Here is a 26627-nt window from a genome sequence, read left to right as displayed (position 1 = left end):
AGAATGGCAAGCCTTCCAAGGCAAAAAGTCGGTGTGTGAACAAGCCAAAACTCTAAACCTTGCTTCAGAGTGGAAACTGTGGTTCTTGATCTTACGCTGTAAAATGTCCCTGCATACATTAGGAGGAATTTATGACCTTATAGTAAAACCAAGGACTGGAAATTAGGAGACCTAGTCCTAATTTTTTTTTAAAGGGACTTTTTTAGGATCTTGACCAAGACATTTAGGGATAGTCTTTCAGTGGAGCTATGCTGAATCTTCATTGAGTGCTGTCCCTGTGGCACCGTTGATCGGAGATCTTCGGTAGCAGTGCCTGGTCGGGACGCATGTGCTCAGCTGCTGTCTCGCGGTCTCGTTAGAGTCTGCCTGAGCGTGTGTCATAAATATAAAGGGAAGAGTAACCACCTTTCTGTATACAGTGCTATAAAATCCCTCCTGGCCAGAGGCAACATCCTGTTACCTGTAAAGGGTTAAGAAGCTCAGCTAACCTGGTTGGCACCTGACCCAAAGGACCAATAAGGGAACAAGATACTTTCAAATCTTTGGGGGGGGGGGGGAGACTTTTGTTTGTGCTCTTTGTTTACGTGTATATTCTCTCTTGGGACTGAGAGAGGCCAGACAAAATCCATCTTCTCCAACCCATCCTAATCCAAGTCCCCAGTATTGCAACCAGTATAGGTAAGCCAGGCAAGGCAGATTAGTTTATCTTTTGTTTTATGTGAATTTTCCCTGTGTTAAGAGGGAGGTTTATTCCTGTTTTCTGTAACTTTAAGGTTTTGCCCAGAGGGGGATCCTCTGTGTTTTGAATCTGAATATCCTGTATTTTCCATCCTGATTTTACAGAGATGATTTTTACCTTTCTTTTTTTTTAATAAAATCCTTCTTTTAAGTACCTGACTGATTTTTCATTGGTCTTAAGAGCCAAGGGTTTGGGTCTGTGTTCACCTGTACAGATTGGTGAGGATTATTATCAAGCCTTCCCCAGGAAAGGGGGTGTAAGGCTTGGGGGGATATTTTGGGGGAAGAAGTCTCCGAGTGGTCTCTTTCCCTGTTCTTTGTTTAAAACGCTTGGTGGTGGCAGCGTACTGTTCAAGGCCAAGGCAAAGTTTGTACCTTGGGGAAGTTTTTAACCTAAGCTGGTAAGAAGAAGCTTAGGGGGTCTTTCATGCAGGTCCCCACATCTGTACCCTAGAGTTCAGAGTGGGGAAGGAGCCCTGACAGCGCACGCATCCCGCACCCCCCCCTTAACCATCCTCGGCTGAAGATGGGACTTGGGGCAGTGCCAATCCTCTATCCTGGTTTCTGAAGGAAACAATTACAAAGAACATAGAAATAGTTAGTTAGTAACAACCCAGTTGTTTCCCTTCCTTTAGAATAGTTACTTAGTTTAAAAAAACAAAAACAAAAAAACCCCACCTTTTTTCTTCAAGTTTGTCTCCCGCTGAGACACTCTCCCCTGGCATTCCTAGCGCAATAATGCCAGGGGCTTCAGGATTCAAGAAATGTGCTTCCTGTCAGGATTCTATGCCAAAGTCCGATGGACACTCACGTTGTGTGTCCATTGTATGAGCCTCAAAACCAGAGCTCGTCGTGACAGGGACCTGCAGCTGAAAATCCTTCTCATGCAAAAATTGCGGCAGCTGCCTCTGGAGATGGGCAGTGGCAAACCCTCTCCCTCACTCTCCACAGCCAGGTCCAAATGAATTGGGAGCATGGCTTCACCCTCTCAGGTGAAGAGGCAAGAAGTCCAACTGTCTCCCTGCAGAGACTTTCACAAGGGTAAAGGGTCTCCTGCAAGATCCTTACCCTCAGTGCTGACAGTGCCGAAGGCAGGTGCCTCCGACCGTCCCAGCACCTCCACAGCTCCCGCGGAGCACAGAGGCAGGGACCTGATCTCTCATACTGGGAAGGTCCCCTTGGCACCGGTCCCCTCGGCACCGAAAATAGACCTGCTGCCGACAGCGCGCTCTGCCCTGGTGCCAAAAAGAACATAGGCACTGAGCCTGCCTACCACTCAGGTAGCAGCAGCGGACCTCCCGCATGGCACCTATAAGCAGCCCGCGGCACCAGGGAAAGTCACACAAAACTCTGTGCACGCCTCTGAGCGCAGCTGGCACGCAGCAGAATTACATCCCAGGGAGCAGCAACAACAGTTCCTCAGTCAGGACGGCCTCTCAGTGGCACATGAGCCTATCTCTCCGCTCCTGGACACGCAGCGCTCACTGTTTGATCAGTTGCTCTCCCCACCTCACCTGACCACCTTTACTGACAGCGAGCCTGATATGCAGCAGCAGGTGGAGTTCTCCCCACCTGCCTCTCCTCCTCCACCGGAACCTTTTACACCTCAGATCACAGCTCACAACCACCAGCCTCAGTTTCCCTACTTCACCCCCCCCCCGTTGGGCATCACCTAACTTTTCTTATCCCATGCCTTGGCCTCACTGGTATCCTTGGCCAGCTCCTACTGCCACTCGTCCTCATGCTTCTTCCACCAGACCACAAGCTCCTTCTATGCTTCCATCTCCAGCGCCATCTACTTCTAGAGCGCCTGAACCCCCCTCTGAAGAGGTGGGCTATGGACCATACCCTGATTTGCCGACTCCTAACTCTCCATCAGCTCCAGATAGAGCCCTCATGCCTCCGCCTCCACAGAATGTGAATGACCTCAAACAGTTCCAGGAACTTTGCAAGAGGGTGGCATTCAGCCAAGACATCACTTTAGAGGAGGTCCAGGAGACACAACACAGACTCCTCAAAATTCTCCAACCCTCTGCGCCCTCAAAGATTGCGCTTCCCATAAATGAAGCAGTCCTAGAACCAGCTGACACACTCTGGCAGACCCCAGCCTCTATCTTATCAACTTGCAAAAAGTCTGAACGTAAATATTATGTTCCTGCTGAGGACGTAGACTTCTTATTCTCTCATCAACCAAATTCTCTTGTAGTGGATGCAGCGACACACAGGACAAAACAGCCACACTACCGGCCTGCCCCGCAAGACAAGGACCTCAAACGCCTTGATATCTTGGGCCACAAGGTTTATACGCCTTCCACTCTACAATTCAGAATTGCAAACTATTCTGCCCTACTCACAAGCTACTGACTTCGATCATTACAATAAACTCTTCGATTTTATCTCCCATATCCTGGAGGACAGGAGAACAGACCTTAAGTCAGTCCTCGTCGAGGGCCAGTTGGTCTAAAGAACGGCCCTACAAGCATCTCTAGACATGGCAGACCCAGCAGCCCGCACTACTGCAACTGCAGTGGTTATGCGCAGATCTTCCTGGCTCTCTGCATCCAGTATCCCAAAGACCTGCAGACCAAAGTGGAGGACCTCTCCTTTGATAAAGATAAACTCTTTTCCAAGATAACCGACAAAGTTTTTCACACTCTAGAGTGCCCCTGCACACCCTGGGCATCTACCCATCCCAGGAGACAATGGTATCAACCTTATCAGAGGCCACAGACACAGCAGTATCCCTGGCCTCAGGCCAGACCATGCAATATACCCAGGAATTGCCCTAGACCACCTAGGCGCAGTCAAAACCAAGCGTGAACAGCCACCCCTCAGGAAATAAACAACAATTTTGAAATGTTGGTCGAGGGTCTGCACAACCACCCTTGACTCCACTGCCTACTTGCCCATTTGGCCACCGCCTCCAGGTTTTCCACCATGCCTGGCAGCAGATTACACAGGACCATTGGGTCCTGGAAATAGTTCAGTCCAGTTACTCTATCCCTTTTATATCCTACCTTCCTACCCTTCCCCATCCCTCTTCAGGGACCCCTCTCATGAGCACCTACTTCACGAAGAAGTGGCTCATCTTCTACAGCTAGATGCAGTGGAACCTGTGCCGACACAACATTGAGGAAAAGGGTTCTACTCCCACTACTTTCTGACCCAGAAAAAGACCAGGGGATGGAGGCCTATACTAGATCTACGCCAACTGAACAAATTCGTAAGGGTACAGAAATTCAAGATGATCACACTGGGCATAATAATACCTACCCTAAGCCCACGACCTACAGGACGCCTATTTTCATATATCCATTCATCCAGCCCAGAGATGCTTCCTATGATTCACAATCGGACACAACCATTGCCAATACAGGGTACTCCCTTTCAGGCTCTCCACAGCACCAAGAGTATTCTCCAAGACCCTAGCTGTAGTTGTGGCCCACCTCCGCAGACATGGGATCATACTTTTCCCCTACCTAGACGATTGCTTCATCAAAGGCAACTCATACGATGAGACGCTACAAGCTACCCATTTCGCCATCTCCCTCTTCCACAGCTTAGGCCTGCAAATAAACGTCCAGAAAGCCACCCTGAGGCCTATACAGCAGATTGAATTCATTGGACCTCACCTGGACTCAATTCGAACCAGAGCCTCACTCCCACACAACAGATTCCTTGCTATCATACATCTCATATGCACGCTCTCTGTTCGTCCCAGGACACAGGCAAGAATTTGCCTACAGCTTCTTGGCCACATGGCAGCCACCACCTTCATGGTCAAGTACACCAGGCTGCACATGAGATGTCTTCAGGGCTGGCTCAACTCCAACTACAAACCCAGCAGGCACAGCCTCTGCACGCTGCTAACTCCTCCAGCAAGCATACTAGCTTCCCTGCAATGCTGGACAAGACCAGAGAACCTCTGCATGGGCGTTCCCTTCCGACAACAATCCTCCATGCTCATGCTCACCATGGATGCTTCCCTGATTGGTTGGGGAGCGCATCTGGGGGGACACACGGCACAAGGCTGCTGGTCGCCACCAGAGACGCGTCTACGCATAAATCTCCTAGACCTCAGAGCAGTGAGACAAGCCTGCCTTCACTTTCTTCTCCTCATAAAGAACAAATCTGACCGGGTCCTAACAGACAATATAGCATGTATGTTTTACATCAACAGATGGGGGAGCATGATCACACTCCCTATGCATGGAGGCCATCCGATTATAGAATTGGTGCATACAACACCACATACAAATCATTGCTTCGTACCTACCTGGCTGTCACAACACTACTGCTGACGCACTCAACAGCCACTTCTCCACAGAATACGAATGGGAATTGCACCCTGTGATACTACAACAGCTCTTCTCCCACTGGGGCAGCCCGTCAATAGACCTCTTTGCCACAACCCAGAATTGCAAATGCCATCTATTTTGCTCCAGAGTGGGATTCGGGATTGCATCCCTAGAAGACACGTTCCTGATCCCGTGGAACAACTCTCTCATGTACGCCTTTCCGCCGATCCCTCTGATACACAGGGTCCTGCGCAAGATCAGAGACGACAAGGCCCGGGTCATGCTTATTGCCCCAGCTTGGCTGAGACAGACATGGTATCCTTCCTTACCTGTTCCATATGTCCGCCCATCTTCCACAGACTCTCCCCAACAGACCAGATCTGCTTTCTTAGGACAACGGACGGATTCTTGACCCTCAACTCAAGAAACTTCACCTGACAGCATGGTTCCAGACCCACAAACTAGCCTGTTCTGAGCAAGTCCGCTATGTCCTTCTGCATAGTAGAAAAGACTCCACTCGTAAAACTTACAGTAAAACTTGCAGAAGTCGAAGAGCTTCTCCCTGTGGTGCTCAAATAAACATTTAACACCCCCTAACATCCTAGACTACTTTTTGAAACTAAAACAGGACAGACTTTCGCTCAGCTCCATCAGAGTACACCTTGCGGCCCTCACCACCTTCCATGATTCACTAGACGGCTATTCACTCTTTGCTCACCCCACCATAAAATGTTTTTTCACGGACCTACAAAATCTCTACCCTGAGATTTATGCATCGGCAGCTGCATGGAATCACAATCTCGTTCTTCGCGATATTATGAAACATCCATTTGAACCCTTAGTCACCTCATCTCTTCTTCACATGTCCATGAAGGTAGCTTTCTTGGTTGCTATAACATCAGCAAGGAGAGTAGGGGAAATAAACTCCCTGATGACTTACCCTCCCCACACAACCTTTTCTAAAGACAAAGTTACCCTGTGACCACACCCTAAATTTCTCCCTAAGGTGGTGTCCACTTTCCACCTTAACCAACCAATATACTTATCTACATTCTATCCCAAACCTCATGAGACTCCTCATGAGGCGACTCTGCATACCCTCGACGTCAGATGAGCAATTGCCTTCTATTTAGAGAGGACTAAACCATTTCATAAGTCCTTGCAACTATTTGTCTCCACTACCAAGAGATCGAAGCGTGCGGCTATCTCTAAGCAACGCCTTTCCAAGTGGATCTCTGACTGCATTAGATCATGTTAACTCATTCAGAATGCTCAACCGCCTGAAAGCATTAGAACTCTTTCTACTCGAGCTATGTCAACATCCATTGCCTTCCTCCATAACGTACCCATTCCTGATATCTGTAAGGCGGCCACATGGTCATCTGAACATACATTTACCAAACATTATGCTGTCGGGCAGGATACCACGGCAGATACCATAGTAGGCTACACAGTACTGTCTACAGTACTCACTGCCGCAACTCCAAAGTCCCACCAGCCATAGTGGGTACTGCTCCACATTCACCTGGAGTGGAGCACCCACAGGGACAGCACTCAAAGAAGAAGAGAAAGTTACTCACCTTGCAGTAACTGAGGTTCTTTGAGATATGTGTCGCTGTGGGTGCTCCACTCCCCGCCCTCCTCCTCTCTACTTTGGAGTACTGTTCTGACCTCTCCACGGTAGAGAAGGAACTGAGGGGGGTCCGTGCTCAGGAAGACTCTAACGAGACCGCGAGACAGTAGCTGTGCGCGTGTCTCTGACCAAGCACTGCTACCGAAGATCTCCGATCAATGGTGCCGAGACGCACCTGGAGTGGAGCACCCACAAGGACACACATCTCAAAGAACCTCTGTTACTGCAAGGTGAGTAACTTTCTCTTTATACCAGTTGAGGATCTAGCCCCCTCTTTCCATTTGCCTCATCTGCAAAATGGGAATAATACTTAGTAGCTCACAGGGGTTTTACAAATGAATTAATGTGAGTAAGGAGAAATCTTTCGATGGAGGACATAACAAAAGCGTGAAGTGATATCACTGTCTGTTACAATCCGGTAACATCTGGTGCATGTTTAGTTCTTACAGCTGCAGCAGAATTATACTTGATAACCTCTGCTTTACCATGATAAAGAAATGTTTTAGAAGGCTAGGAGACCAAGTACTTATAAAAGGTTCGGTCTCCTGGATAAGACAAAAAGAAAAGGAGTACTTGTGGCACCTTAGAGACTAACCAATTTATTTGAGCATAAGCTTTCGTGAGCTACAGCTCACTTCAAGTATCACTTACTGTGAAATTTTATTGTCCCTCCTACCTTTTTTCTTTCCAATACCCTTGATCTCCTTGTCATTATATGGAAATGACCCTCTGTCTTATGCAGCTCACATTGTTAAATTCACTGCCTGACTGATTAGCCAAGGACACAGTCAGCCAAAATACTGGTCAGGTAGCTCTTTTGCTTTCTCAAAAATGCTTTAGGAGAAGAAGGGGGGGTGACAGCCCACTTACCAGTTTAAGCACAAAGCTTGTTTAGTATTAAAATTTTTACACGGTCAGCAAAAGCAATAGGGACTATGAAACTGAATTTGCATTTAAAGTACAAATATGAAAAATGAAGTCTACCACGAGCATGTCCTTATAGAGATAATAAATCCACTCACTTGACTTGAGTGCAGTGCTGTTTTCTGATTGTTATATCTAGATGTTTGTTGCACTTGAAAATAAGGTATGTGGCATATTTGAGAGTGAGCCAATGTAGTTTTTTTTTACAGTGGGAATAATTTTGTAATGGAGAGCTCTGTAGTGAGAACATCCCTACTAGTATCGTAATACCGTACAGTTTTATTATATAGCTATAAAATTTGGCATGTGGTGGGTTAATAATTAGATACTCTTTGTGTATAGTTCAAGTGAAGGCCACCAGCTATGACTTCACTTTGGCTGGGGTTTCCCTGTAATCCATTTAGCAAATTAAAGAGATTACTTTGATTGGTGCCATTATCTCCTATTCTCTTGCGGTTGAACCACTTAACCTGTGCTTAATTGAAAGAGATAGAGAGGGTACAGTAACAAATACAATCAAATGAAAGGGGCAATAGGCTCTGTAGGCCAAACAAATGATCAGCAGTAGGCTAACAATAGCAGATTAGAGGTGAGATCAATTAATTAGAAGCTATTGTCGGCGTTGGGTGGCTGCCAAGCTTTCTAATAGCCTACGCCATCATGCTGCTCTGTTTAGAAGGATTTTAATGACTGGGAGTTGATGTGCTTATTTCAATAATTATGTATTTTAATAATTACTTCATTAGAATACAAGATGTATTATTCTCCAGGCTCTGTTAGGAGGGTAAATTTACAAACAATATACCTGGAACAGGAAATCTTACGTGCTTTTTCAAGAAATCTGTGACAGAATAGCATTCAATGCTATCTAGGCTAGAGCGTCCAATATAAAAGTCATCCTCCTCATTGGGGATCTATGGGACAGATACAAATAGGCTTTGGCCATATAGCTAAACATGTTTTTAAAAGTGATGTTTGATACAATTGACTGAGTAAGGTTTGCTATTTGGGGTACTTATCTTAGTCTAATGGAAACAGGTTGAACAGTATCTATAGGTGAAGTTTCCACAGAGTATCATGGTAAGTTCCCATGTGAGTTTAGACCTCCTTTTCCCATCTTTTAACCCATTAGTTGTAATGCAGAGAAATGAAAGCTTTCAATGACAAGCTCCTACTGACTTGACATGTCTGCTTTGTGACAACATGCCTGAGCGTCTGCAGGTTGTGACGCCCACAAATTCCCGCAAATTCCCACAAATTCCCACAAATTCCCGCAAATTCCCACAAATTCCCGCTGCCAAATTCCCACTTCACTCTGAGTTGGCCCTTCATAGTCAGCCTTGGTTCAGTGCAGCAGGGGGAGATGGCAGAGTAGCTGCAGTATCAACTGAGTTTGCTGTCACTTTGGCAGAAGTAGAAATAATAGGTGGTAGGAGCCAACATTTTAACATGCAGAAATGTAGTGTCTTACCTTAGCCAGTTGGCAGGATAGACCATAAAAAATTATGTATGCCTAACTTAACTCTGGCTCTTTGGTCACTTTGTGTGCATTTGAAAAGGTTGGAAGCCTTGGCTTAACTTTTTTCTGGTATCTCAAACAAAGTTTCATGTCTTTGGCATGTTAATTCTCAAATGTTTGTATCCCTGATTTAACATTACGAAGAATTAGTTCTTTAGCACCCAGAAGTATAGTATTTGTTGTATAATATTGTGTTTTGCATTTGCTGTTACAAATCAAGTCTGAGGTAAACCTTTTAGGAGTCATTGGGTTTGTCTTTAGTGGGAGTTGGGGCTGCAATGTGAAAAGTTTTTTAAACTTAGACAACAGGGTTGGGAGCTAACTTAATACGTTTTGTGAAATCTCCTGACAGGATGCGGTGCTGGAAACAATGATTCATGGCTGTGATAAATAATATGACATATAGATTTGTGCACTGTCATGTGTGGTAGTAAATTAACTTGTTCCACCACTGAAGCCATTTGACTAAATCTTGCTGTTGGATACGCAAAAGTATCTCCTGTTGACCTTATATATACTTTTGTTGGGCTGCAATAAACAACAAGTATATCTCTTTTGGAAATGTATTGAAGTCTAGAGAAAGTAAAATACATTATTTCACTGTAGTTTTAATTTTAGTGTATCACTGGTCATGTACATCACTAAAACATGGTAAATGGGGTTCTAGTTGTGTATGTGCATACACATGATATTTGACACCAATCAGGATGCTAGATACCTTAGTGATGAGCACTATAGGAAACCTTTAAACTGATAAAGGATGCACTCAATAGAAACTTGAAAACAACTAAAACACACAGACAGGTTATATTTGTGTGTATATATTTACCACTCTTGGAGTCAATAATTTTATTGGTTTCAGCAGGATCAGTCTCTATCTACAGTAGTGGGACAGTATTGTGTAAAAAAAAGTGATCATGAAATGGTAGGTGGGAGAACAGCAAAATAAAGACAATGGATTTCAAGAAGGCAGACTTTAGCAAACTTAGGGAGTTGGTAGGTAAGATCCCACAGGAAGCAAGTCTAAGGGGAAAAACAATTGAAAACGGTTGGCAGTTTTTCAAAGAGACATTATTAAGGGCACAAAAGCAAACTACTCCACTGCGTAGGAAAGATAGGAAGCATGGCAAGAGACCACCCTGGCTTAACCAGGAGATCTTCAAGGATCTAAAAGTCAAAAAAGAGTCTTACAAAAAGTGGAAATAGGTCAAATTACAAAGGATGAATATAAACAAGTATGTAGGGACAAAATTAGAAAGGCCAAGGCACAAAACAAGATCAAACTAGCTAGAGACATAAAGGGTAATAAGAAAACATTCCACAAATACATTAGAAGCAAGAGGAAGACCAATGACAGGATAGGCCTGTTACTCAATGATGGGGGAAAAATAATAATAGAAAATGTGGAAATGACAGAGGTGCTTAATGACTTTTTTGTTTTGGTGTTCACCAAGAAGGTCGGTGGTGATTGGATGTCTAACATAATGAATGCCAGTGAAAATGAGGTAGGATCAGAGGCTAAAATAGGGAAAAAATAAGTTAAAAATTACTTAGACAATTAGATGTCTTCAAGTCACCAGGGCCTGGTGAAATGCATCCTAGAATACTTAAGGAGGTGAGTGAGGAGATATCTGAGCCATTAGCAATTATCTTTGAAAAGTCATGGAAGACAAGAGAGATTCCAGGAGATTGGAAATGTAATGTCAATCTATAGAAAGAGAAATAAGGACAACCCGGGGAATTACAGACCAGTCAGCTTTACTTCTGTACCTGGAAAGGTAATGGAGCAAATAATTAAGAAATCAATTTGCAAGCATCTAGAAGATAAGCAAAAATCAGCATGGATATCTCAAGAACAAATCATGTCAAACCAACCTGATAGCTTTCTTTGAGAGGGTAACAAGCCTAATAGATACAGGTGAAGTGATAGACGTGGTATATCTTGACTTTAGTAAAGCTTTTAATAGGGTCTCCCATGACCTCATAAACAAACTAGGGAGATGCAGCCTCGATGGAGCTACTATAAGGTGGGTGCATAAATGGTTGGAAAACCATTCCTAGAGAGTAGTTATCAGTGATTTACAGTCATGTTGGAAGGGTATAATGAGTGGGGTCCCGCAGGGATCAGTTCTGGGTCCGGTTCTGTTCAATATCTTCATCAATGATTTAGATCAGGGGTCGGCAACCTTTCAGAAGTGGTGTGCTGAGTCTTCATTTATTCACTTTTAATTTAAGGTTTCGCATGCCAGTAATACATTTTAATGTTTTTTAGAGGGTCTCTCTCTATAAGGCTATATATTATATAACTAAACTTTTGTCGTATGTAAAGTAAACAAGGTTTGCAAAATGTTTAAGAAGCTTCATTTAAAATTAAATTAAAATGCTGATCTTATGCTGCTGGCCCGCTCAGCCTACTGCCAGCCTGGGGTTCCGTTCACCTAGGTTGGCAGCAGGCTGAGCGGGGCCTGCGGCTGGGACCCTGGCTGGCAAGGGGCTGGCAGCCAGAACGCCAGACTGGCAGCGGGCTGAGCGGGGCAAGCGGCCAGGACCCCGACTGGCAAGGAGCTGGCAGCCAGAACCTCAGACCAGCAGCAAGTTGAGTGGGATCGGCGGCTGGGACCCCAGACTGGCAGTGGGCTGAGCAGCTCAGCCTGCTGCCACTCAGCCCGCTGCCGGTCTGGGGTTCCATCTACTGGCTCCTGTCAACCAGCGTTCTGGCTGCCAGCCCCGCTCAGCCTGCTGCCTGTCTGGGATCCCGGCCCTACCCACATAGAGTGAGTACCTACCTTCTCCCTGGTTCTAGCTCTTTCTCTCTGCACTGAGCTGAGGGTGGGAGTGCACTGATCACAGGGCTGGGGGTGAAGGAGCAGGCTGGGGGTTGGGGTGCAGGGTCTGGCCAGGAACTAGAATGAGAGAGGGGGCTCAGGGTTGGGGCAAGAGGTTGGGTGTGAAGTGCTTACCTGGGCAGCTCCCATTTGGTGCAAGGGGTGCAGGTGGGGTGCAGGAGCTCTGCAGCTGGGGTGTGTGGGAGGTGCAGGGGTGAGGGCAGAGGACCTGGGGTGTTTGACGGGGTTCAGGGATCAGGGCAGAGGGCTGGGGTGTGTGGGAGGTGCAGGATCAGGGCAGAGGGCTGTGTTTGTGTGAGGGGGGCTGCAGGGCTCAGGGCAGGGGGGCTGGGAGTGTGTGTGTGGGGGGTGTAGGGGTCAGGGCAGAGGGCTGGGGGTCTGGGCTAGGGTTGTGGGGGTGCTCCCAGCCCCCTGCCCAGAGCAGCTCACAGCAGGGGGCTGGAGGGGATATGCCCTGACTCCACCCCCATCCCCACTTTTTCTCCGCCTCCTCCCCGGAGCAGCGAGCCCACTGCGGCTCTGCTTCTCCCCCTCCCGCACAAGGGTCATCAGCTGATTGGCGGCAGGGAGAGGAGGAGGGGCAGGAACGCAGCACACTGGGGGGAGAGGCGGGGGAGCTTGCCTGCTCTGCAGCAGCAGCCGGCAGGACCAAGCTTCTTCACCCTGCCCGGGGGGGAGGAGGCAGAGAAGAGTGGGCCGGGGCGGGCAGGATTTTTAATGGCACGCTGTGGCCTGCCGGGGTCCCGGCCTCGGTTCAGCAGCAGCCTGAGTGGGGCCGGCGGCTGGGACCTGGCAGGCAGCAGCGTGCCATTAAAAATCGGCTCGTGTGCCATCTTCGGCACGTGTGCCATAGGTTGCCGACCCCTGATTTAGATAATGGCATAGAGTGTACACTTATAAAGTTTGCAGACAATACCAAGCTGGGAGGGGTTGCAAGTACTTTGGGGGATAGGATTAAAATTCAAAATGATTTGGACAAACTGGAGAAAGGGTCTGAAGTAAATCAGATGAAATTCAAGAAGGACAAATTGCAGAGTATTCCACTTAGGAAGGAACAATTTGTTGCACACATACAAAATGGGAAATGACTGCCTAGGAAGGAGTACTGTGGAAAAGGATCTGGGGGTCATAGTAGACCACAAGCTAAATGAGAGTGAACAGTGTAAAGCTGTTGCAAAAAAAGCGAACATCATTCTGGGATGTATTAGCAGGATGTAAGCAAGACATGAGGAGTAATTCTTTCGCTCTACTCTGTGCTGATTAGGCCTCAACTGGAATATTGTGTCCAGTACTCGGCACCAGATTTCAAGAAAGATGTGGACAAACTGGAGAAAGTCCAGAGAAGAGCAACAAAAATCACTGAAGGTCTAGAAAACATGACCTATGAGGGAAGACTGAAAAAAAGTGGAAAAGAGTCTGGAAAACTCTTTTAGTCTGGAAAAGAGAAGACCGAGAGGGGACATAACAGTTTTCAAGCACATAAAAAGGTTATTACAAGGAGCAGGGAGAAAAATTGCTCTCCTTAACCTCTGAGGATAGGACAAGAAGCAATGGGCTTAAATTGCAGCAAGGTAGGTTTAGGTTGGACATTAGGAAAAAGTTCCTAACTGTCAAGGTGGTTAAGCACTGGAATAAATTGCCTAGGGAGATTGTGGAATCTCCATCATTGGAGATTTTTAAGATCAGGTTAGACAAACATCTGTCAGGGATGGTCTAGGTAATACTTAGTCCTATGAGTGCAGGGGACTGGACTAGATGACCTCTCTAGGTCCCTTCCAGTTCAAGGATTCTATTAATCAACAAAGGGGAGGGCAGTAAGAAATAGTCTTCACTACACACAAATTCTGGTTGCATCATTACCATATATATGATCATTCTGCCATAATTAAGAAAATTATGGCAGGCAATATATTTTGCTAGTGATGGATGAAACTGAAAAGTTTGGGTTTGGATAAGCCCTCAGATGTTGAGATCTCTTCCACACTATTCCAATCTCTTGGAAAGTTAGACTGGAAATCTCATAAGAACAGGTTTAACCCCTAGATTTTTGTTAGGATTTCCTTCCACTTGGGCCAGGGAATACAGTGAATAGATCCTTTCTTTGTTACATTTTGGCATTTCAACCTCTGGTCTTGATCAGAACCAGGAAAAATAAACAGGTTTGTGTTAAAGGAAATTGTGAGAGTTAAAATGTTAACTGAACTTCTTCAAACCTCAAGATGGGTTCAGTTTGAGTTTGGGGCAAAAGTTAGAGTAATTTTTTATTTTATGCCAACTGCTTTGATCATCCTAGATATTAATGGCATTTAATAAAGACAACTAGGCAGTACAGAGTTAAATACAGCAGTAAGGTCTCAAACCTGCCAAGACTTAAGAGCATGTTTTACTTTACACACTCTAAGGGTATGTCTACACTACGGAATAAGGTCGAATTTATAGAAGTCGGTTTTTTAGAAATCGTTTTTATATAGTCGATTGTGTGTGACCCCACACAAAATGCTCTAAGTGCATTAACTTGGCGGAGTGCTTCCACAGTACCGAGGCTAGAGTCGACTTCCGGAGCATTGCACTGTGGATAGCTATCCCACAGTTCCCGCAGTCTCCACTGCCCATTGGAATTCTGGGTTGAGATCCCAATGCCTGATGGGGCTAAAACATTGTCGCGGGTGGTTCTAGGTACATATCGTCAGGCCCCCGTTCCTTCCCTCCATCCCTCTGTGAAAGCAAGGGCAGACAATTGTTTCGCGCCGTTTTTCCTGAGTTACCTGTGCAGACGCCTTACCACGGCAAGCATGGAGCCCGCTCAAGTAACCGTCACCGTATGTCTCCTGGGTGCTGGCAGACGCGGTACGGCATTGCTACACAGTAGCAGCAACCCATTGCCTTCTGGCAGCAGACGGTGCAGTATGACTGGTAGCTGTCCTCGTCATGTCCGAGGTGCTCCTGGCCACGTCGGCTGGGAGCGCTTGGGCAGACATGGGTGCAGGGACTAAATTTGGAGTGGTCATTCTCTTTAGTCCTGCAGTCAGTCCTATTGAACCGTCTTATGGTGAGCAGGCAGGCAATACGGATTGCTAGCTGTCGTACTGTACCATCTTCTGCCGGGCAGGCAAGAGATGAGGATGGCTAGCAGTCGTACTGTACCATCTTCTGCCGAGCAGCCATGAGACATGGATGGCATGCAGTCCTTCTGCACCGTCTGCTGCCAGCCAAAGATGTAAAAGATAGATGGAGTGGATCAAAACAAGAAATAGACCAGATTTGTTTTGTACTCATTTGCTATCCCCCCTCCCCTGTCTAGGGGACTCATTCCTCTACGTCACACTGCAGTCACTCACAGAGAAGGTGCAGTGAGGTAAATCTAGCCATGTATCAATCAGAGGCCAGGCTAATCTCCTTGTTCCAATAAGAACAATAACTTAGGTGCACCATTTCTTATTGGAACCCTCCGTGAAGTCCTGCCTGAAATACTCCTTGATGTAAAGCCACCCCCTTTGTTGATTTTAGCTCCCTGAAGCCAACCCTGTAAGCCGTGTCGTCAGTCGCCCCTCCCTGCGTCAGAGCAACGGCAAACAATCGTGCATCTGAGTTGAGAGTGCTGTCCAGAGCCGTCACAATGGAGCACTCTGATGGGGCTAAAACATTGTCGCGGGTGGTTCGGGGTACATATTGTCAGGCCCCTGTTCCCTCCCTCCCTCCATGAAAGCAAGGGCAGACAATTGTTTCGCGCCTTTTTTCCTGAGTTACCTGTGCAGACGCCATACCATGGCAAGCATGGAGCCCGCTCAGATAACCGTCACCATATGTCTCCTGTGTGCTGACAGACGCGGTACGGCATTGCTACACAGCAGCAGCAACCCATTGCCTTGTGGCAGCAGATGATACAGTACGACTGGTAGCCGTCCTCGTCATGTCCGAGGTGCTCCTGGCCATGTCGGCTGGGAACGCCTGGGCAGACATGGGCGCAGGGACTAAATTTGGAGTGACTTGACTAGGTCATTCTCTTTAGTTCTGCAGTCAGTCCTATTGAACTGTCTATGGTGAGCGGGCAGGCGATACAGATTGCTAGCAGTCCTATTGCATCGTGTTCTGCCGGGCAGGCAAGAGATGAGGATGGCTAGCAGTCCTACTGCACCATCTTCTGCTGAGCAGCCATGAGATGTGGATGGCATGGAGTCCTTCTGCACCGTCTGCTGCCAGCCAAAGATGTAAAAGATAGATGGAGTGGATCAAAACAAGAAATAGACCAGATTTGTTTTGTACTCATTTGCCTCCTCCCCCGTCTAGGGGACTCATTCCTCTAGGTCACGCTGCAGTCACTCACAGAGAAGGTGCAGCGAGGTAAATCTAGCCATGTATCAATCAGAGGCCAGACTAACCTCCTTGTTCCAATAAGAACAATAACTTAGGTGCACCATTTCTTATTGGAACCCTCTGTGAAGTCCTGCCTGAAATACTCCTTGATGTAAAGCCACCCCCTTTGTTGATTTTAGCTCCCTGAAGCCAACCCTGTAAGTCGTGTCGTCAGTCGCCCCTCCCTCCGTCAGAGCAAAGGCAAACAATCGTTCCGCGCCTTTTTTCTGTGCGGACGCCATACCAAGGCAAGCATGGAGGCCGCTCAACTCACTTTGGCAATTAGGAGCACATTAAACACCACACGCATTATCCAGCAGTATATGCAGCACCAGAACATGGCAAAGCGATACCAGGTGAGGAGGCGACGTCAGCGCGGTCACATGAGTGATCAGGACATGGACACAGATTTCTCTGAAAGCATGGGCCCTGCCAATGCATGCATCATGGTGCTAATGGGGCAGGTTCATGCTGTGGAACGCCAATTCTGGGCTCGGGAAACAAGCACAGACTGGTGGGACCGCATAGTGTTGCAGGTCTGGGACGATTCCCAGTGGCTGCGAAACTTTCGCATGCGTAAGGGCACTTTCATGGAACTTTGTGACTTGCTTTCCCCTTCCCTGAGACGCATGAATACCAAGATGAGAGCAGCCCTCACAGTTGAGAAGCGAGTGGCGATAGCCCTATGGAAGCTTGCAACGCCAGACAGCTACCGGTCAGCTGGGAATCAATTTGGAGTGGGCAAATCTACTGTTGGGGCTGCTGTGATGCAAGTAGCCCACGCAATCAAAGATCTGCTGATATCAAGGGTAGTGACCCTGGGAAATGTGCAGGTCATAGTGGATGGCTTTGCTGCAATGGGATTCCCTAACTGTGGTGGGGCCATAGACGGAACCCATATCCCTATCTTGGCACCAGAGCACCAAGCCGCCGAGTACATAAACCGCAAGGGGTACTTTTCAATAGTGCTGCAAGCTCTGGTGGATCACCAGGGACGTTTCACCAACATCAACGTGGGATGGCTGGGAAAGGTACATGACGCTCGCATCTTCAGGAACTCTGGTCTGTTTCAAAAGCTGCAGGAAGGGACTTTATTCCCAGACCAGAAAATAACTGTTGGGGATGTTGAAATGCCTATATGTATCCTTGGGGACCCAGCCTACCCCTTAATGCCATGGCTCATGAAGCCGTACACAGGCAGCCTGGAAAGTAGTCAGGAGCTGTTCAACTACAGGCTGAGCAAGTGCAGAATGATGGTAGAATGTGCATTTGGACGTTTAAAGGTGCGCTGGCGCAGTTTACTGACTCGCTTAGACCTCAGCGAAACCAATATTCCCACTGTTATTTCTGCTTGCTGTTGTGCTCCACAATATTTGTGAGAGTAAGGGGGAGACGTTTATGGCGGGGTGGGAGGTTGAGGCAAATCGCCTGGCTGTTGATTATGTGCAGCCAGACACCAGGGCGGTTAGAAGAGCACAGGAGGGTGCGGTACGCATCAGAGAAGCTTTGAAAACCAGTTTCATGACTGGCCAGGCTACGGTGTGAAAGTTCTGTTTGTTTCTCCTTGATGAAACCCCCCCCCCGCCCCTTGGTTCACTCTACTTCCCTGTAAGCTAACCACCCTCCCCTCCTCCCTTTGATCACTGCTTGCAGAGGCAATAAAGTCATTGTTGCTTCACATTCATGCATTCTTTATTCATTCATCACACAAATAGGGGGATGACTACCAAGGTAGCCCAGGAGGGGTGGTGGAGGAGGGAAGGAAAATGCCACACAGCACTTTAAAAGTTTACAACTTTAAAATTTATTGAATGCCAGCCTTCTTTTTTTGGGGCAATCCTCTGTGGCGGAGTGGCTGGTTTGCCGGTGGCCCCCCCCCCCACCGTGTTCTTGGGCATCTGGGTGTGGAGGCTATGGAACTTGGGGAGGAGGGCGGTTGGTTACACAGGGGCTGTAGTGGCAGTCTGTGTTCCAGCTGCCTTTGCTGCAGCTCAACCATACACTGGAGCATACTGGTTTGGTCCTCCAGCAGCCTCAGCATTGAATCCTGCCTCCTCTCATCATGCTGCCGGCACATTTGAGCTTCAGCCCTGTCTTCAGCCCGCCACTTACTCTCTTCAGCCCGCCACGTACTCTCTTCAGTCCGCCACCTCTCCTCCCAGTCATTTTGTGCTTTCCTGCACTCTGACATTATTTGCCTCCACGCATTCGTCTGTGCTCTGTCAGTGTGGGAGGACAGCATGAGCTCGGAGAACATTTCATCTCGAGTGCGTTTTTTTTTTCTTTCTCATCTTCACTAGCCTCTGGGAAGGAGAAGATCCTGTGATCATTGAAACACATGCAGCTGGTGGAGGAAAAAAAAGGGACAGCGGTATTTAAAAAGACACATTTTATAAAACAGTGGCTACACTCTTTCAGGGTAAACCTTGCTGTTAACATTACATACATAGCACATGTGCTTTCGTTACAAGGTCGCATTTTGCCTCCCCCCACCGCGTGGCTACCCCCTCAACCCTCCCCCCTCCCCGTGGCTAACAGCGGGGAACATTTCTGTTTAGCCACAGGCAAACAGCCAAGCAGGAATGGGCTCCTCTGAGTGTTCCCTGAAGAAAAGCACTCTATTTCAACCAGGTGACTATGAATGATATCTCACTCTCCTGAGGATAACACAGAGAGATAAAGAACGGATGTTGTTTGAACGCCAGCAAACATACACTGCAATGCTTTGTTGTACAATGATTCCCGAGTATGTGTTACTGGCCTGGAGTGGTAAAGTGTCCTACCATGGTGGACGGAATAAGGCTGCCCTCCCCAGAAACCTTTTGCAAAGGCTTTGGGAGTACATCCAGGAGAGCCGCAATTGCCAGGGCAAATTAATCCTTTCTCATGCTTGCTTTTAAACCATGTATAGTATTTTAAAAGGTACACTCACCGGAGGTCCGTTCTCCACCTGCTGGGTCCAGGAGGCAGCCTTGGGTGGGTTCGGGGGGTACTGGCTCCGGGTCTAGGGTGAGAAACAGTTCCTGGCTGTCGGAAAAACCGGTTTCTCCGCTTGCTTGCTTTGAGCTATCTACAAACTCATCATCATCATCATCTTCTTCGTCCCCAAAACCTGCTTCCATATTGCCTCCATCTCCATTGAAGGAGTCAAACAACATGGCTGGGGTAGTGGTGGCTGAACCCCCTAAAATGGCATGCAGCTCATCATAGAAGCGGCATGTTTTGGGCTCTGACTCGGAGCGGCCGTTCGCCTCTCTGGTTATCTGGTAGGCTTGCCTCAACTCCTTCAGTTTCACGTGGCACTGCTTCGGGTCCCTGTTATGGCCTCTGTCCTTCATGCCCTGGGAGATTTTGACAAAGGTTTTGGCATTTCGAAAACTGGAATGGAGTTCTGATAGCACGGATTCCTCTCCCCAAACAGCGATCAGATCCCGTACCTCCCGTTCGGTCCATGCTGGAGCTCTTTTGTGATTCTGGGACTCCATCATGGTCACCTCTGCTGATGAGCTCTGCATGGTCACCTGCAGCTTGCCACGCTGGCCAAACAGGAAATGAGATTCAAAAGTTCTCGGTTCTTTACCTGGCCAGTGCATCTGAGTTGAGAGTGCTGTCCAGAGCGGTCAAAATGGAGCACTCTGGGATAGCTCCCGGAGGCCAATACCGTCGAATTGTGTCCACAGTACCCCAAATTCGAGCCGGCAAGGCCGATTTAAGCGCTCATCCACTTGTCAGGGGTGGAGTAAGGAAATCAATTTTAAGAGCCCTTTAAGTCGAAATAAAGGGCTTCATCGTGTGGACGGGTGCAGGTTTACATCGATTTAATGCTGCTAAATTCGACCTAAAGTCCTAGTGTAGACCAGGGCTGAGTAGTCCCACTGAAGTCAAGTAACGTCTAAAATAAAACATGTTCTTAAGTCTTTGTGAGATTGGGGCTTAATATACAACGGTTTGGATTGGTCGCTGTCATCATAAATATTAAAAACCACCTAGTTACAATAAAATATTAACATACTACATTGTGCATTATTTGGATCAGATTAACATTCAAAGAACCTGGCTAAAGATTCTGCCTTGCTGGCTGGGAAGCCCTCCTCCTCTGAGTACGCCAGAAAGGGTGACTAAATTTTCAAATACCTATCCTTTTTATGGCACTTCTCTTGTATACATTCTTGGTGTGAAAGCTTTCCATTACAAAGATATTTTACAATACCACAATTCCATAGGAAGATAGGTCAAACTTTTCAAATAATATTGAATACAAAGTCTAGCTGATAACAATAAAAAAAAATTGTTTTGTTTAAAATGTAGATCCTTTACTGGATCTCTAGGAAGCTCTTTAAGGAATCTCTGGGGAGCTGGCATTTTGTCATAAGATGAATCGCTAATAATTGCTTCCGAAAACCATCTAATTCCTGGACGCAGCCACCACATGTGCAAGTATGTTCCCCTTTCCTTGCAACCTCTCCAACAGAGTACCTCCCTAGTAATAAAAATATGATGAATTTAACTGAAGTCAAATACCATCTATACAATAATTTATTTTAAAAAATTGAGCTGGACAAATTGAAGGTATATATCCCCTTTCCCATATAGAAACCCACGCATGCAGAGCAATTCCTTTGTTCAAATCCCTCTCCCATCTTTTCGTCTGAGTTGTTTTCTTATCAACAGCTTATTCAATCAAAATTGTTATATATCTTAGCAATTAAGCTTTTTGTTCTACCTTGCTCCTAAGTCAATTTTTCAAATGTGGTAAAAGGTCTAGATAGAGCAGCCTCATATCCAGATTTCACAAGAAAACGTTTGACTTGTAATTATTGAAAATATGGCATCTTTTTCTTCTTCGTGCTCACCATTTTTGTCTGAGCAAATAGGTCTTTCTGAAAAATTTCTATGTAACAGTTCAATTTTGCAGTGTAGGAGGCAATTTCTTCCAAGGGAGTCCCAGAGCTGAGTGAGCATCAGAGTTAAATGTCCTCTCACTCCAAGGGATACCCGTCCCCCTAGGCCAGGATTGAGGTCATTAGCAGGTCAATTTGGAAAAAGCATGTACTATTGCTGTCTCCATCCATCCTGGCCTGAAGATAAACATAAAACTTCAGTTTCCATTGTTACCAGACCTGTAACCTTCAGAAGCAGTAATAGTAGCTTAACAAATGTCAAGAACGTTTTTTGTTTTTTAACCAGTTCAAAAGCCTTGAGGTTTTGTCAATGATGGAGAAATTTACTACTGCTATACATATTTGTGCTACGTTTTCAGAAACAAAATCAATGAAATTAGTAAATCAGATTCTTTGAATAATCTCAAAGGTGTGTGTGTGTGACTTAATACATAATGGTGTGGTGTGTTAAAAGTTTTATCAGCATTAGGATGACTTACAGGATGACATAGCTCACTAAAAATGTAAATAATGTGGCCATACCAAATGAGTGTCGATAAAACTACAATGTCGTGTATTCTGTATATGCCGCATGGGTTATAGAAAAACAATGTAAGAGTGTTTTAGAGCGTTTTACATTTTATTGGAACTACCTTCCCCTGCTAAGTAAGGTGCCTTAGTTACCGTAAGTCCATCTGTGCAGGGGTCACAGAGAGAGAAATATAAAACTAACAAAAGCAAAACACCTCCAGAAATTACTCCAAAAACCCCCAAACTCCATCAGTGCTTAAGGTCTGATGTCTGATACTCTTTTAGGGTAAGAAGCAACTGCTGACTCCCATTAAGAACATTGGGATTTTCCCTTCCCAGTGGAAGGAAGGATTATTCTCTAACTTTGCAGAGATATGAAACCTTGAACACTAAAATTTGACTTTTTTGTATAGTAAAGCTATTCCTGGTTGAGGAATGAATCTTTCCGCATCCTGGTTGTTTCTATGGACATTTCATTAATAAAATATGGCAGCTATCTGAAAGTGCTTAGAGGGTTGGAACAGTAGAGTTAAGCCTGCAGAGATAGATTGATAAATAGACAGCAGGTAAAACACATGATAAACTAATTTATCACCTGACTCAGCCATTTTCCCCATGGATATCGCCACCACATTGTGTACATTTACATGCTAAATATGAGAGTTGCATAACTTTTTTGTTTTGTTTTGTGAAATTACAGTTTGCCAAGCAATGCATTTTTCTCAGCACCAAAACTATTCGTGAGTTTGGCTAAAATTCGGTAAATGGTTTCAGGGAAAAAATGAAAAATAGAAATTTAGGAAAAATTGAAATACCGTGTTCTAACATTTTAGATATGAAGTGTTTTGAAATTTAGCTTCAAAATGACAGATTCAAATTAACAGTTTGTTTTGAAAATGATATTTTGTTTCCAATGGACGTTTAAAATGTTTTGTATGACCCAAATGACCTTTTTTTGTTTTTGTTTGGTTGAGAAAAACCAAAAAATTCAGTTGCAGTTTGAAATGAACAGAATTTTTTCCCAAATTTTTCCATTTGGTTGTTGAACCTAAAAAAATCAAGTATTCGCTCAGCTCTACTAAGGACCAAATTGTTCCTTAAGGGCATATCTTCACTGGCAACGTTAAAGCCCTGCTGCAGCCGCGCTTTAACATGGCTTTGTAGTCGCGGCATAGCGCTGGGCCACCTCCACGAGGGGCTTAGTTATCAGCACTGGGAGCCCAGCTTACACCGGCACTTTACAGCACTGATACTTGCAGCACTCCAGGGGGTGTTTTTTTCACAGAACTAGGAGTACAATTCTGAATGGCCTAATGTGTTGTTTGGGAGGCTGGCCTGGCATGACCCCTCTTGCCCCACATGTTCTGACTGACTCTTGCAAAACATGTGATCTGTGTATATAAGTGTGTATATTAACACATATTCATATGTATTACAGCTAGTCAACACTTTCTGCAAGTCATATTTTTCTCTGCAAAAAATAACCTTTTATCAAAAACGGAATTTAGTGCTCAAAACTGTTGCCACCTTTGAAATATTCCATAATTTTGAACACAAATTCTGATAGTTTCCATGACATTTTATCAATAATTTTTGTCACCAACAATGGAAAATGAGTCAGTTTGAATTCTGGAAACCAAAAACAGTTTAGAAATTCAGGCACACAAACCCGCTGACATGTAAATAAAGAATAGCTTCACTTTGAAAGGTGCTGAGCATCCACAGCTTCCACTGAAGACAGTAGGGGTGGGTGACTGTGATGTTCAGCACCTAAGAATAAGCATCAACAACAAGAAGTCTGGTGGCACCTTAAAGACTAACAGATTTATTTGGGCATAAGCTTTTGTGGGTAAAAAACCACTTTCCTTTTTTTACCCACAAAAGCTTATGCCCAAATAAATCTGTTAGTCTTTAAGGTGCCATCGGACTCCTTGTTGTTTTTGTGGATACAGACTAACACGGCTACCCCCTGATATAAGAATCAGCATATCTCTCTTTGGGTACCTAGTTCTAGGCACTGAAGTCTGAAATACTTTGCCAGAGAGTGTATATATTAATGTATTTTCTGAGCGTGTGGGGGAGTGTGGGGTGAAATCCTTGCCCCCACTGCAGTCAGTGGCAAAACTCCCATTGACTTCAGTGGGGCCAGGATTTATAACCTTACTGAAAAAAGCCAAGTTCAACACGGAAAACATGTGCAAGGCGTAAAAACAAAATATGAACATACAAGCTGCCAGTAAAATAGAGCTTTATAGGCTGTTGTCCAATCTGAATAACAGGTATTGTGTAATACTTTTTTAGTGGTCATATCTGCCTTCATCGTAATCTTGATTTGGGGATAAAGGAAGGGGTTAGCTAAAATATTTTCAGTTATTTAAATGTTAGAAATAAATAACAACAAGTAAAATAATGTGTTGAGAACAGCTCTGAGACAGAGTGGATTTGATCGCTTTTGCCTTTGTTAGTCAGAGTCATTGCATTCAGTGAGAATTACTGTAAGGTATTTGAGTAGAAGGGCCACAGCCAAAGTCCTGTATTTCTTTTTCAAAGTCTCTGATGCAGAACATTCTCCGTTCTCTTGCTGCTACGTGAGTTCAAATCCTGGCTTTGTTAGTCCAAATAAAATATAAATCCAGGAAATAGTTTAGTTCCATTTGCATGTGCTGCGTAATGTACGACAGGTGGAACCCATTTGTTGAATAATTACTGGGATGCAAACAGTTGGAAGCTTTGCAGGAAATAGTCTCTCCATCACCATGCCAGTACTAAGGCCATATTTGTTCCTAATAATCAGCAAAATTCCACCACAAAACACTGAAATAACTTGGGGCCCTCTTCCTAAATGCCATATGTTCAAACAATAAGAGATTTGCTGTCCTTTCAGCACAAATTAGAGCAAATCCTTTGAAGATTAGTGCAATTATCCTCCTCCACCACCGCCTCCTTTTAAATGTGAGCAGGTTTTTCAGCTCTCCCGCCAAAGGGAAATAAAAAGGAGTGGTCTTTCCAGGAGAGGTGTAATTCTGAACATGTCTTCCAGGGGATCAGTCCTACACTCATTGAAATGGGTGGCAAAACTGCCATTGACATCAGTGGGGTGGGATCAGGCCTCAAAAGAGAAAAATCCACTTTGTCCTTAACAAAAGACTTTGCCTGTTCTTCTCCCCTTTTTAATGCCCTTTATCACTTTCATCTCCCTTAGCTCACAAAGGCTGGATGAGAACGCTCTGTGCATATGAACATCTATCTATAGTCCACTCCAAGGGACACTTCACCATGATTTTCTCTCCCCTCTCCCCAGCAGCTAAAGCTGCTCTCTCCCCACAGCTTTATCTTAGCCCAGCAAGTGATAGACATGTCCTAGGAACTGAAGTCAGACCTCTTTGGTGCCAGCCTGGAGCAGTAACCACACTGCCAGTAAGCAACCTTTCTGCTTTCACTGTAGAGCAGTATAATTTTTTATTTTTGACCACATAAACATGAAAAGAAATCCAGATAAGGAGGGGCTGGAATAGCCAGTTAAATTACCCCCATGACTACTGTTTCACTAGTCTATAAAAATTCTCTTTTAACCTTTATTATCAATGGGACTGTTTGAGTAGTTGATTTCTGCCTAACTGAAAATTTTTCCTGTAGCTTCAATTGGATAAGATACTCTTCTTTCTTTTCTATTCTTAACTGTGGAATAGCATTTTATGCACAAGTAACATTTGCCATGTTTCACCCTGGTGGTAGCTGCATGTGGTGGTGATTTCTATCTGTACACGTATGAAAAAAGATGCCTTTATTTCCCTATTCCTACCTATGTAAACACCCAGCTCTGTCACTCTGTGTGACCTGTATTCAAATCATTGAGGACCAGATCTACAAAGTGATTTAAGTGCCTCAACTCCAGATTTAGGTTCCTAAGGCCCAGTTTCAGGCATTACTGCATTCCACAAAAACCCCACTGACCTACTGCCTAGCCCTGTTCGCATGGGTGACTCATGCCTCCTCCTATTGGGGGGCACAATCTAAAGGGGAGGACATGTGACTGCCCCATGTGTCACCTCTGCCCAGTGACCCCCTCACCCTGCTCCCAGCCTGGAGCCACCACTCTCTCCCCACCCCACGTTACCTGCAGGGAGGGTGCTCTGTCCTCCTCCTGCTGTGCCTCCCTGCTGGCACGTTCAGCCGCTCTTCCTGGCAGCCAAGACTGGGTGGGGAAGGAGGCGGAGCTGCTTCTCACGTGGCTGAAACTGGCTGGTCCAGGTTGCTGCTCTGTGCAGCGCGGCAGCTGCCTAAGTGAGCCTGGCTGGGGAGGTGGCAGTGGCCAGGCTTTCTCAGGCAGAAGTGGCTCTTCCCACTCCCCGCCCAGCTGCCAGGGAGAGTAGGTGAATGTGCGAGGGGGAGGCGCAGGAAGAGATGGACAGAACCCCCCTCCTCACAGGTATCGTGGGGCGGGGAGAGCGTGGTGGCCCTGGGCTGGGCACAGGGCAGGGGAGTCACTGGGAAGGGGAGACATATGGTCATATGTCCTCCCTTTTAGATTGTGCCCACCCAGTATGGGAAGTCACCGGTCATCTGTGCTAGTGACACACGCAGGGGAGCGCAGTACCAGTGAGGAAATAGCAACTTGAATATACCTTTTTAATGTGGCTGCTCATACTCGAGAGTTAACCCTCAGGCCCAGGTTAACTCTGCAGTGAAGGCATACCTGCCTTACATTCAGCTTCTATAAAATGGAGTTAATACTTGCTCACCATTCCACAGCACTTTAAGATCTGCAGAGGAAAGGTGCTATTTAAATTTAAAATGTTATTTTAATTTATTTATATTTTACTTTACACTTTTACACTTTTAACAAGTAGTTACAGGCAATGAAGAGTGATGAGGATTAATGAGGTAATTATAAAGTACCTTTTC

At 45.8% G+C, this 26627-nt stretch overlaps 1 protein-coding gene across 1 annotated transcript in view; it reads left to right on the top strand.

Moving 5' to 3' along the window:
• RARB (retinoic acid receptor beta) overlaps positions 1-26627 on the top strand; it is a 305303-nt gene that overhangs the window by 70801 nt on the left and 207875 nt on the right. The window lies entirely within an intron of this gene.

The sequence above is a fragment of the Lepidochelys kempii genome, chromosome 2 (genome assembly GCF_965140265.1).
Source record: "Lepidochelys kempii isolate rLepKem1 chromosome 2, rLepKem1.hap2, whole genome shotgun sequence".
NCBI classification, from domain to species: domain Eukaryota; kingdom Metazoa; phylum Chordata; order Testudines; family Cheloniidae; genus Lepidochelys; species Lepidochelys kempii.
The sequence above is the reverse complement of the archived record's forward strand: the minus strand, read 5'-3'. Positions and strand labels throughout refer to the sequence as shown.